Source organism: Podarcis bocagei, assembly GCF_964188305.1.
Source record: "Podarcis bocagei genome assembly, chromosome: 1".
NCBI classification, from domain to species: Eukaryota; Metazoa; Chordata; class Lepidosauria; order Squamata; family Lacertidae; genus Podarcis; species Podarcis bocagei.
This window is the reverse complement of record NC_138125.1, coordinates 50,529,942-50,542,395: the sequence shown is the minus strand read 5'-3', so window position 1 is coordinate 50,542,395 and position 12,454 is coordinate 50,529,942. Positions and strand designations below refer to the sequence as shown.

The 12,454-nt window shown below is 41.2% G+C and overlaps 1 protein-coding gene across 4 annotated transcripts in view; it reads left to right on the top strand.

Annotated features, from left to right (window-relative positions):
• The first annotated feature begins 145 nt into the window (after positions 1 to 145).
• The window catches only part of PALS1 (protein associated with LIN7 1, MAGUK p55 family member), a 51,864-nt gene continuing 39,555 nt past the window's right edge, over positions 146 to 12,454 (top strand). For 3 of the 4 annotated variants that reach the window (XM_081164797.1, XM_081164798.1, XM_081164799.1), the window contains exon 1: positions 146 to 426. The gene's annotated coding sequence lies outside the window, so the exon portion shown is untranslated. The remainder of the gene's footprint in view (positions 427 to 12,454) is intronic. The other variant, XM_081164800.1, reaches the window with a different exon arrangement.

Genomic DNA, 12,454 nt, shown 5'->3' with positions numbered 1-12,454 from the left:
CAGCAGAGGGCAGGCGCACGTTTCCAGGAGCTCGCCCCTACCCTCGCGAGGAGGGGCTTGAGGATGGGGCGGGGGAGAGAGAGGCGAGATGGTGCGGGGGGGAGGAGAGAGAGAGAGAGAGAGAGAGAGGGAGAAACTGGTGCGCACATGCGCGCAGCGTGGGAAGTCGGTTTCGTTGCTGGGGATCTGGCACAGGAGGCGGGGCGGCGGCGGCGGCCGAAGTTGTGGTGCTCGGCTCTGCCTTCCTCCCTGGGCGGCTGCGCGCGGGGTGAATTGGGAGGGCTGTGTCTCGCTGCCTGTCTCCGGCCCGCGTCTGTTATTCTGAGGGGCCTCAAGTGAAGAAGCGGAGCTGCCGGGCGCGCGCCTCCTCCCTCTCCCGATTTAGGCTGAGCCCCGTCCGGTGCTGCTTTCAGTAGGAACGCGAAGGTGAGACGCCCTTTTTCTGACTTAGCCCTGAAGCCGCTCAACAGGTCTCCTCCGAGAGAGAGAGGCGGGCGGGGGGAGGCGCGTTGGAAGTTGGCCCCCAAAGTTAGTCGCCCTGCCCTTCTCCCGTGTGTGCGTTGGGCTCTTGTGGGAGCCGAGACCCCTTTCCCGAGGCGTCTGGTTGCGGGGAGTGTGCCGGGGAGAAGGTGGCGCTGCTCCTCTTACATGTTGTCTTCCTCAGCCTCTTCCTCCTCCCCCCTCCCCTGTGTGTGTGTGTGTGAACTTTTGTCTCCGTGTCTGGCTGGTTACTTCTCGAGACCTTTCCCACCCCCGCCTTTCCTCCGTGCTTTCTCTTCCTGCCTGTTTATATCTCCTGTCTCTCTCTGTGTACGTGCCTGAGTAGAAACTGAAGAGGCAGTCTTGTTTGTTGACATTTATTCTCTCCCCCCTCCCCCTTTTACGCTCTTTTGCGTTAATCCTCAGGTATTTGCAGTTTGTGTGTAACCCGCGTCTTGGGCTGCTTCCTCAAAGGACCCCTTTTGCCATGCCTGTCTCTTGGGTTTCCTTTAGGTGCAGCTATTTCCATTATTGGCTCACACACGTTCTATTTCAATGTGTCCTGTGCTTAATCCGGCCCCCTTTTCGCAACCTGCTGGAAGTCCCATGTTTGGGGAGTTGGCCTTGTAAAGCCATTAGTCTCTGCCGGCATGGAGGGCGTTTGCAGGAAGGATTACCTTGTGTACCGGCAACACGCTATCTATTCCGAATTACGTGCTGGGTGGGTTAATGTTGCGATACCATTTGGAACCTCTGATCGGGAAAGTGGGGTTTTTGAAGTATTTTGTAGATAAAGCTGTCTTGTCTCTGTGAATGTATCTCGGGACTGTAATAAGTATTAAAACACCAAGCTCTGAGTCTGCACCCCACCCATCACAATTTCTTTGTTTTGGTCAATCTTGAAAGAAAGTTGGAACTGTATATAGGACATATGGCACTGTATATTAGCATATTGCCCAGCAAGAGTAGAAAAGAGAAGAGATGTTTTTGCTTTTGCTAAACAGTAAGTGATATATTTTGTAGTTTTTCAGCCAATATTTCAGAAAACTTTTGTAGGATTTTAGAAAAGGGGGAAAATAAATATCTGAAATATGCCATCTCTGTGGTGCTGTGTTGATTGCCGTAGTTGGGATGACAACATACTTGACAATTCAATTTGAAAATGCTAAGTTGAATTAAGTAGTTGAACCTTAGTATAAAAGGAACACGGAAAGAGTTCCACAAATTTTGGAGCCAGTGAGCTTCAGATTTCTCACTTCCTGTTCTACAGAGGAAGTTGTATTCTCTAAATGCAGGTGAGGATTATATGAGATCACTTTCTTTTTAATTAAAAATAAAAAAACACTTAAAGGCTATAGTATATTCTTAAATAATATGCAATGTCTGGTTATCAAATGCAAAATAAATAATCTTGTTCAAATACTGTAGTTTGAACTGGAGAAAACAACAGTAGTGTTGCCCCTAGAAACATTTTCTGCAGTAAACACTGTTTAAAAAGGCTTGTTAGTCAACGTGTTTGTTTTTAAAAAGATTGCAAACCGTTTGTTGAATATATTTCCTGCCCTTCATCGTAAATGATCTGAGTGGGTAACAATGTAAACAACAATAAAGCATAAAAATCCAGTTAAGCATAAATAATACTGTAATCACTTGCACTTAAACAAGAACACTGATAACTGTATCACTATGCAGGCTGTAGGTGTACATACTCGGAAGGCTTGTGGAAGAGAAAGGTTTTCAACAGGCACTGATCACTTAAGAGTTCTTATTTGAAGCAGGTGACCTGAAAACATGATTCTATCATTGCCAACATATTGCTCGGCTAATGTCTCAAAGTTATGGAGCAGAGTTCAGCCATAAGCCAACCAAAGGGGAACAGCAGTAGCTCAATGTTAGGGCATGTGTGTTTCATGTAAAGGCCCTAGATTTAGCCCCTGGTGCCTCCAAATAGGGCTGAAACTCTGATGAGTTGTTGCCAGCAAGATAGACCAATAGACTAGCACGATATAAGGCTATTTCCTATATTCCGCTGGTCAAAGTTAAGCACTTCTAAGTTGCATTGTTTGCAGTGGGACAGACATCAGCACATAGGCTTAAATCTAATTGATGTCAGTGACTTAAAATGCTTAATAGGTCATATACATACATGGTTTGTGTTGTATTAGAGTGGTGGTTTTATTGGTGTGTTATTTATATTGTATTTTTAATGTTTAATCGCCCTAAGTAGCAATGAGTGGAAAGGCAGCTGTTAAATATTAAAGATACATAAGTGCAAAACAGTTGTTTTGCTTATGTCTTTCTGAATTGCTGTTAGACTTCTCTAGGCTGGGTAATAGGATGGTGTATGTGTGGTTAGCTTGCTTTTAATGGTAAATAAAGATTGTTCATGCTCAAAATATAAGACCTATGGTAGGAATCAACCTTGGAAGAAACTGTTAATTCTGGGGGGAAATAAGTGGTTTTCCTTTTAATCTTTTTCCATAGTGGTGAGATAACTTTTTTGAGGCTAGAAGATGAATTCTAAATTTGGTTTCTTGGTTAGCAACAGTAGAATTAAGTGAGACCTTTAGAGTTAATGAGCTAAGACGTGATCAGCTAGGCTTTTTTCTCCTGCTGGGTGGTCGATAAGTCATTCTTGAGCTAGTAGTATTAAGGATCTGCTTTGGCCATTGAATCAACCTATTCTATCCTGTCATTTAAAGCTTAAAAGGGCACCAGCTAGCAACAAGTCAATCTGGTTCAAATTTCTAGTATGCTCCATCCTGTGGGCCCAGTGTGTTACAATATTTATAAAAGATTAAAATTAAAACCTGCCTATCTTCTGGCTTAGCCCTAGCCAGCCAAAGTGGGCCCAAACAGAAACTTGGCATCATTTTTTGTTTATTTTCAATTAACCTTTGATCGTGTCACAATTTAATTTTTATATTCTTATTCCTTTCAGTGGTTGTAGGTATAGATTATCACTAATATGGCATATTTGTATTGCCTGTCCCTCAGAATCTGCTTTCTTTATGCAAATATTTGGGGAAGGTGTACTTCATTGTGTGACTATCTAAACAGGAGGTGGGCATTGGCTAAAGGGATTTTTATTAAGGTGTGTAATTAATCTATCATCATTGTCTCAAAAATTCATACTATACTATAGAAGTATGAATTTAAGCTTCCCTGTATCAGAATTAAGACTTTAAAGTCAACAAGAAGAAAGGCAGAATTGTGTTCAATATTTTTTCATCAAAGTTCACAACAAATTTAATCTACAGGTCAGCCCTGGATGTAAAATAGTTCAAAAAATGTTTGAAATGAAAAACAAGTCTTGGATAATTAAAGAAGCACAGATCATATAGGAAATAAACTTCATCATGAATTTAAGAGTTGGAGCCTTGCAAACGTAATAGTATGCTTAGAAACCAATTCATGTAGATGTGCTATAACAGTTTAAAATAAATTAATGTGAACTTAATACCACTTGCTAGTTATTACAAATACAAAATCTGTTTCTGATTATTTTTACTGTGAATCATTGCCTGAATAAGCTTAAATTTCTGGATTAGAGCAATTTTATAGTGACTATTAAGTATCTTACCTGGGTGAAACTTCAGAGAGGTAAGCAGATGCTTTTGAAATATGTGGCTTTCCTTTTGATTGCTGAACTTTGTAAACACTAAGAACACACTCCAGCTGAAACTAAGTACTTTGTCCCATTAATTTCAACAGGAGAATTAAATGTGTGCTTAAATCTCTCCCACTGAAATCAGTGAGACTTAAAAGTACTTAACTTTGCTTGGATTGCACACAAGTGAGTTTTAAGCTGAGCCACTTATTCCATGGTTTAACACCATTATTTTTTGTATGTATCCATTCCACAGACAACAGTGTAATACTGATAGCAATAGCAGTTATAGTCTGAAATGAATCTACAAGACATGGTGAAATAGTGATGGATTAATTCCTCAGTTTGATTTGGAATTGAAAACTGGCAATATCACTATAATAAATATAAGCACTTATAAGCAAAAAAAGGCTTCTAATATGTCAGTAAAACTATCTGATTATAGAATGAGAAGTTAGGAGCTGGAACAGAGCATCGGTTCAGTCTGAAGCATGCTGCTGTGCCAAGGAAAATATTCGAAACTTGAAGAGGAACAATCACTTACTTTGCTCATTAGAGCCATTGTGATGGTTCATTTAGCACACAAGATGCAATTAGATCTAACAGTTTTATCCAGTGTTCATACCTACCACCATTTATTTGTCAATGGAAGTCATTCTCATCCAGTAAAACACATGTGATGAGATACAACTTTATTGCTGTAAAGGTAAAGGTAAAGGGACTCCTGACCATTAGGTCCAGTCGTGGCTGACTCTGGGGTTACGGCGCTCATCTCCCTTTATTGGCCGAGGGAGCAGGTGTACAGCTTCTGGGTCATGTGGCCAGCATGACTAAGCCACTTCTGGCAAACCAGAGCAGCACACGGAAATGCCGTTTACCTTCCCGCCAGAGCGGTACCTATTTATCTACTTGCACGTTGACGTGCTTTCGAACTGCTAGGTGGGCAGGAGCAGGGACCGAGCAACGGGAGCTCACCCCGTTGCGGGGATTCAATCCGCTGACCTTCTGATCGGCAAATCTTAGGCTCTGTCGTTTAACCCACAGCGCCACCCGTGTCCCTTTATTGCTGTAGCGGACATCAATTCCATGTGTCTCGATCAAGGCGAAACTTAGCCATCTTCTCTCAGTGTCCTGCCAGCTGCTCCTTAGGCATGTATATCTCTGTGTATATACAGTGGTGCCCCGCAAGATGAATGCCTCGCAAGACGAAAAACTCACTAGACGAAAGGTTTTTTCGGTTTTTGCGTTGCTTCGCTAGATGAATTTCCCCATGGGCTTGCTTCGCAAGACGAAAACGTCTTGCGAGTTTGTTCGCTTTTTTCTTAAAGCCGCTTGAAGAGGCGCAGTTGCGACGGACCGTGCTTCACAAGACGAAAAACATCGCAAGACGAAAAGACTCGCGGAACGAATTAATTTCGTCTTGCAAGGCACCACTGTACTGCAGTAGTTCAGTCTCAACCACCTGGTTGAAATACGAGTGTGATTCTGAACCTGGTGCATGCTCAGTGTGTTGGATGTCCCTGACTGATAGCTGCTGCATTTGGAGCATCTGTTACTACCTGTGCCTGCTTGATCACCTCCCCTTTTTAGGTTTGCTGTATTGCTAGTGAATGCATTATCAAAATTCAAAGAAAGGGGCAACTTGCAGATCTTGTTGCTGTCTTGCCACCAACTCTAAGCCCCAAAACAGCAATGGCAATGCATTCAGTAGCAAGACAGCAAGCACACCGAGAGCAGATAGATGGTGACCTCTCACCAAAAGATTAATATTTTATGGTTCCAAATCTGTCATCTGGCAACTTAACACTGACCAGGGAATACTTGCATCACAAAATTCAAAGAAAGGGGCAACTTACAGATCTTGCTGCTGTCTTGCCACCAATTCTAAGCACCCATTCCCAGTTACCAGCTGAAGTAAATTAGTAAAGGTAAAGGATCCCTGGACGGTTAAGTCCAGTCAAAGGCGACTGGGGTGCAGCACTGATCTCAGGCCGAGGGAGCCAGTGTTTCTCTACAGACAGCTTTCCGGGTCATGTAGCCAACATGACTAAACCACTACTGGCACACGGAGGACTCTAACAAGTGCAGTGCAGTTGTCCAGCAGCCTCAGCAGAAACAATGAAAAGTAAAAACAATAATTTTAATAATTTTGTTATTTATACCCTGCCTATCTGGCTGGATATCCCCAGCCACTCTGGGCAGTTTGCAGCATATAAAAACATAGTAAAAAAATGAAGCATTAAAAACTTGCTGAAATGTTAGCTTTCGGATCCAGTTTGAAGTGCTTACCTTTGAAGCCCTGTGTGGACTGGAATCAATAGAGATTGCCTCTCCATTTATAATATCTCCATATTAAGTGACATCCTCTGATAAGTCCTTCTTCATTTAACACCAATACATTAGATGAAGTTCTCAACAGCTAGGAAAAGAACCTTTCTTACTAGTTCCTCCCCTTATTGGAGAAGCTGTAAGATCCATTTTCCCCCTCTTATTTTGTTATATAATGGAGGGCTGGTCTTTAGTAATAATGTTTGCTACTGACAACTGAATTTCTTGATTATTTATAAAACATATTGTAGGAGCCACATTGAACCTTAAATCTGGAACACAAATATTTTAAATAAATGTTGCTGTCAAACTCTGTACTTAACTGACTGGTATCAGGCTGAATAAAAAAATTCCTTCCAGTAGCACCTTAAAGACCAACTAAGTTAGTTCTTGGTATGAGCTTTCGTGTGCATGCACACTTCTTCAGATACACAGGTATCAGGCTGGTTAAACATTTTGTAGGGAAGTAAACTTGCATGTACATTATTTGCTATAAGTTATTGCCTATCAGTGTAATTTGTTGTTGATGTATGTGACTACTTAACTGGACTCTGGTATATTGACTTGTTAAAGCTTATCTTGTGAATTTCTTACCACGCTGTGGTTCTTCAGTTAGCTGAGCACTCACAAGGCAGGCAGACCTTGTTGCCTCACGCCTTCTACCCTGTGGCAGGAGGCATCCCATCAGTTTTTAGCAGATATTCATGACAAGCCCAACTTTTGGGGACGTGAGGTGTAGTGAAGAATTTGCAGGAAGCCTACAAATACTGTAATTCAAATTTGGAAGGGAACTGCAATTCAAATTTGGAATGAAGGGTTATGAGCATGACTCTGACACAGATTCTGAATCCAATCAACATTTTGAAATGTATTTTATAAAGCCCCACATTGCACCGTCAATCAATTTGCAGTTTGGATCCCCCTGCATTTCTGAACGTGCAGGTAGCAGCAGTTAACAGGAGTGCCTTTTATCAATTTTAACTGGAATTCCAGCTGTTTGCATTCCTAAAGTTAGATCTGGACATGGTCATTCATTCCCAGGCCAGCTCCAGGTTCGTTTGGATACACTGCACTTTGTGAGACTGCCTTTGAGGACAGTCTTCAAACTACATTTGATCCAGAATGCTGTGCCAGGCTTGTTGTCTGGGGCTAGCAGGACTGATAATACAATGCCAGTTATGTACCAACTTCTCTGGACATCACGTTTGCCAACCTCAATTCAAAATGCCCACTTTGGTCTTCAGAAACGTAAGCTGCCTGTGTTGGGCTGAGGTTCAGAGGAATTATTCTCCTCCAGCCTGAACCTGCTGAAGAACTTGGCTCTACTTTCTAAGTCCTTGTGGTTTTCCACTGATGGTTTGTTTATTTGGGGATGAAGAGACAGGACTTTTTATTGCAATGTCCAAATTATGAAAGCGGCTTCCTAGGCAGGTTTCTGGCTCCTTCACTGCCTGCTTTTAAAGTGCACATTTAAGCCAGTTTTATTTCAGTGGGCATATTTTAATTAGGTCCTTTTAAGATTTATGTTGCTGATATTTTGCTATTTGTTATACGCTTTATTGGATTTCAATTTAATTTGATTTTAAATTGTATTGGCCGCTTTGAATTTATATTGCACAGAATAGGGTGTCATTTTTAACAAATGTATTTCATATTCATGGGCAAAGAAAGCATATGGAACATAGGGGCAGGGATGGGCAAAATTCATGCTTTCAGGAACTACAGTGATACCTCTGGTTACATACTTAATTCGTTCCGGAGGTCCGTTCTTAACTTGAAGCGCCACTTTAGCTAATGGGGCCTCCCGCTGCTGCTGCGCCACCACCGCGTGATTCCTGTTCTCATCCTGAAGCAAAGTTCTTAACCTGAGGTACTATTTCTGGGTTAGTGGAGTCTGTAACCTGAAGCATATGTAACCCTAGGTACCACTGTACTTTGATTGTAGACACCTGGAGCAGTATCCAACTAATGGGTCCTCTCTGTGCAAGGACTCTCATGTGCAACAGAACTCCCCCCCCCCCCAGTTTTCCTACTGCACCTTCCTCAAATCTGCTCCAGAGTGTGTGGGGAACTCCTAGAACACATGGGGCACACAGAGGAAGGAGAAAGGGAAATTTTGCTGCACAAATGGAAATCCTTGTGCTAACAGGCCATCTTTCTTAGCACTACTTTGAATACAACTCAAGTTGGCTACAAAACATTTAGAAATTTACCAATAGGTCCTGCTTTATCAGATGTATTCTGTGGGAGGCTCATGTGTCTGCTTGCTACATTGGATCTGAAGGATAATATTTTAGCTTGACATAGTCCTTCTGTTATATGTATTGGGTGCAACCAATTCAATCTCTGTGTTGCCCTGAGGATTTTCTCAAAATGCAATGTACATCTTCAGTGGCAGATCATGCATTTTTTTTCAGCCTGCATGATTGGTTCTTCATATGAGTTAAAGAGGGGACTTGCAATTGTCAATCAGACGGTACACTGCTTTGAAGCTGGGTCTTTCCACATACTGGAAACAGTGTCACACTGGAGTGAACAAGAAAGATCCTGTACCTCAGCCTTCCATCGTCTTCCATCATCCTTCATCATTAGCCATGCTGACTTGGACTGATGGGAATTAGAGCCCTCCGGGTTGGGGAAAATAGCATTGCTATATGTTGCTTTCCAATTCAATCAAAGCATTCATGCCACAAGTAAATGCTGTCGTCATGCAGGATACCCTCTAAACCTGTGCAGCAATTAACTACAGTCAGTTTGTGCTATTGGATGTCATGGCTTCTATCTCACATCCAGTGCCACATGAGGCTCCCTGTGTGGCTTCCCAAGTTGTGGACCATCTGTCAGGGGTGCTTCAGTTGAGATTCCTACATTACAGGACTAGAGGTTGGACTAGATTACCTTTGGGGTCCCTTCCAGCTCTACAATTCTAAGTTAGACTCGGTGCAGTGGACATACTTTACTAGTTAATATATCATAGGTCTTGTTACGTCCTACTGGACTGAGGAGCCTAATGTAATAACACTGCATGTAGGGTCTCTAGGATCTTATTTATTAGGGTAAAGTCTAAGACATGAGGATTCAACAGCAGACATTCACTTATTTTATGCTATCTAAATTTAAAGATAAAGTTATGAAGAACTATTAACAGGCAAAAACTGGTACACCCCATGAGGTGTGCATTATATGTTCCACTAATCTACTTCAACAAAATTTTAACTTTCACTTAGGTCACATGTGAATTTGAGCTGGATTTTGGGTTGGGGGTGTATATGTGAAAGAGAGAAAGAGGGACAGGTGAGGGAGAGAGAGATGTTTTATAGGAATACTGTCAAGGAGAGAAATGTGTTTCCTGGGATACTTCATAAAATTTAATTAATTAATTAAAACTTTGGTGCTGATCAGTTTGACTGGTATTATATCTATTCATTATACTACTGATATCATTAAACAATGAATTTTTAGGGGGAAAAGATAACAGAAAATGTTAGGTGTAATTTTCATTACAGAAAAGTTTCCAATGCTGAAAATACAGTGGTGCCTCACAAGATGAAAAGAATTCGTTCCGCGAGTCTTTTCGTCTTGCAATGTTTTTCGTCTTGCGAAGCACAGTCCGTCGCAACTGCGCCTCTTCAAGCGGCTTTTAAAAAAAAGTGCAAGACGTTTTCGTCTTGCGAAGCAAGCCCATAGGGAAATTCGTCTAGCGAAGCAACGCAAAAACGAAAAACCCTTTCGCCTAGCGAGTTTTTCGTCTTGCGAGGCATTCGTCTTGCGGGGCACCACTGTATGTCATTTGAGTATGTTGCAGTTGCCATTAGACCAAAAAACCCTCACCATTTTCAAGTTCCTGAGTAGGGCAAGGACTCACTCTGATGTTGTGCTAGGCCCATGGGAATGAGTTTCCTTCCTTCTGCTCAACTCAGAGCTAGTGAGCAGTTTGTCTTTGCCATGCTGGCCTCAGAAGGACTTGTTCCCTCTTGAGCCAGATCTTCTCTTTGATGTTACATTGAACTTTAGAGTTGCCTAGTACTCCTTCCAGCTCATTGTGGGAACAAGGCCCGCCTTTCCTTCCCAGCTCTGAACTGGGTAATGCAAGTGGGGCCTCATCCTTTCAGCCATGCTGGACTGCAAAGTTCAAGCATAACTTCAAAGACATCTATCCCTTCTCCGCTTGGGAGTGTCAAGTCTTTGGTGAGTTCAGGTTTTGGCTGACCTTACTGAAATCCTTAACTGATAGGTTCATATACCTTTTTGTAGTTAAGGTAATACAAATATGATTCTAGAAAGATCACAAAGAGAAACATAGAACTGCTTATTTTTCTGAAGTCAGGTAGACTTCACTGAATCTCCTACTGCTTAACAAATGCCTCTAATTGCCTTTACTGGCTATGCTAAGACATAAAACTCCCACTGAACTAAACGATAGACTTAAAAAGTAAGAAAAGGCTGTGTTTTTATTTCTCAGTTTAACCTTCTCTTCAGCTGATAATGCAGCATTCCTAAAGCCACACTTAGAAGTCTTATCTTAATTCCAGCCAAATGGTAAACATAAATGACATAGCTATGTATCATTCTGATAGGTAAGTCAAAACTGGCTTCCCATGTGCAGTTGAAGCAACGATGGCACTGGAAATTCCCATGTTATAAAGAGAATTCTGCTTCATCTAGTGCACTGAAAAATGTGGTATGTCATGAGAGAAATAGTTGTCTCTGAAGCTTGCAAAATCTGATGTCACTGCGCTCTCAAAGTTCTAGTAAGTGTAAAATGAATGGAATGAAACTGAAGTGATGACTAACAATAACCACTCCTGCCTGAAACGGGAGTAGCCGAATCCTACTGTTCCTAGCTGACATCATCAACTGATTGATGGTCTCTTTCTTGTAAAACCCTAAAATATTCAGGAATGTCCCAGGTTATAAATTGCTTTATGATCCTCTTAACTATTGTATTAGTCTCTTGAGTTGAGAAGTGGTTCATAATTCCTATTTCATTTATCCTAAGAATAGTCCTGTGAATTATTATTTTTTATAATACTTTATTAATTTTCCATTTTATATTATTTAAATATAATCTTATTTTTTAACACTATTATTTGCTCATATGAGCTAATCAACTTCCCTCCCTCCAGCCTCATGGTTACCATAATTCCTTTCTATGTCATAGCATTTGTTTACATTTCATCCATTTCTATTGCCCCATTTTAAAATATTTGTGTAAAAAGGTATAAATCGGAAATTTTACAAGTCTTCTTAAGTCAGTACTGCTAGTGTTGTTAATTGGTTGCAGTTGTCCTTCAAATATTGTATAAATTTGCCCCAGTCTTTTTGGAAAGTTTGATCACGTTGGTTTCGGATTTTCCTGGTCAGCTTCACCAGCTCTGCGTATTCCATCATCTTCGTTTACCACTCTTCAATCGGTAATTCCTGTTGCTTCCGTTTTGGGGCTAGCAAAGTCCTCACTGCCGTTGTTGCATATCTAAACAGTTTTTGGTCTTTCTTTGGAATTTCTTCAGCTACTATACCCAATAAGAATGCTTCTGGTTTTTTGACAAATGTACTTTTGTACATTTTCTTTAACTCATTATTTATCATTTCCCAGTAAGCCTTTACTACATGTCCACCACATATGATAGAAATTCCCTTCCTTTTCTTTACATTTCCAACATTTCTTCTCTTTTGTCTTATATATTTTAGCAAGTTTAGTTGGTGTTAAATACCACCTATACATCATTTTCATAATATTTTCTTTTAATGTGCTACAGGCAGTAAATTTTATTCCTTCATTCCATAACCTTTCCCATGCCACTAACAAATAGTCCTGTGAATTAAGCCATTACTTCCATTTTACAGATTACAAACTGAGGAGGCTGTGGTCTCAAGGTCCATCAGGTGCTCCAATGGCTGAGATTTAATGCAGTTCTGGGCTGTGATAGCCATGAGGCATTTGAGAATTATATAGGAAAATCTTACATATGATTGTAGTTTCAGTGTATAATTTAACCTTCAACGGGGTGGGGAACCTTTATAAAATAAAATGCC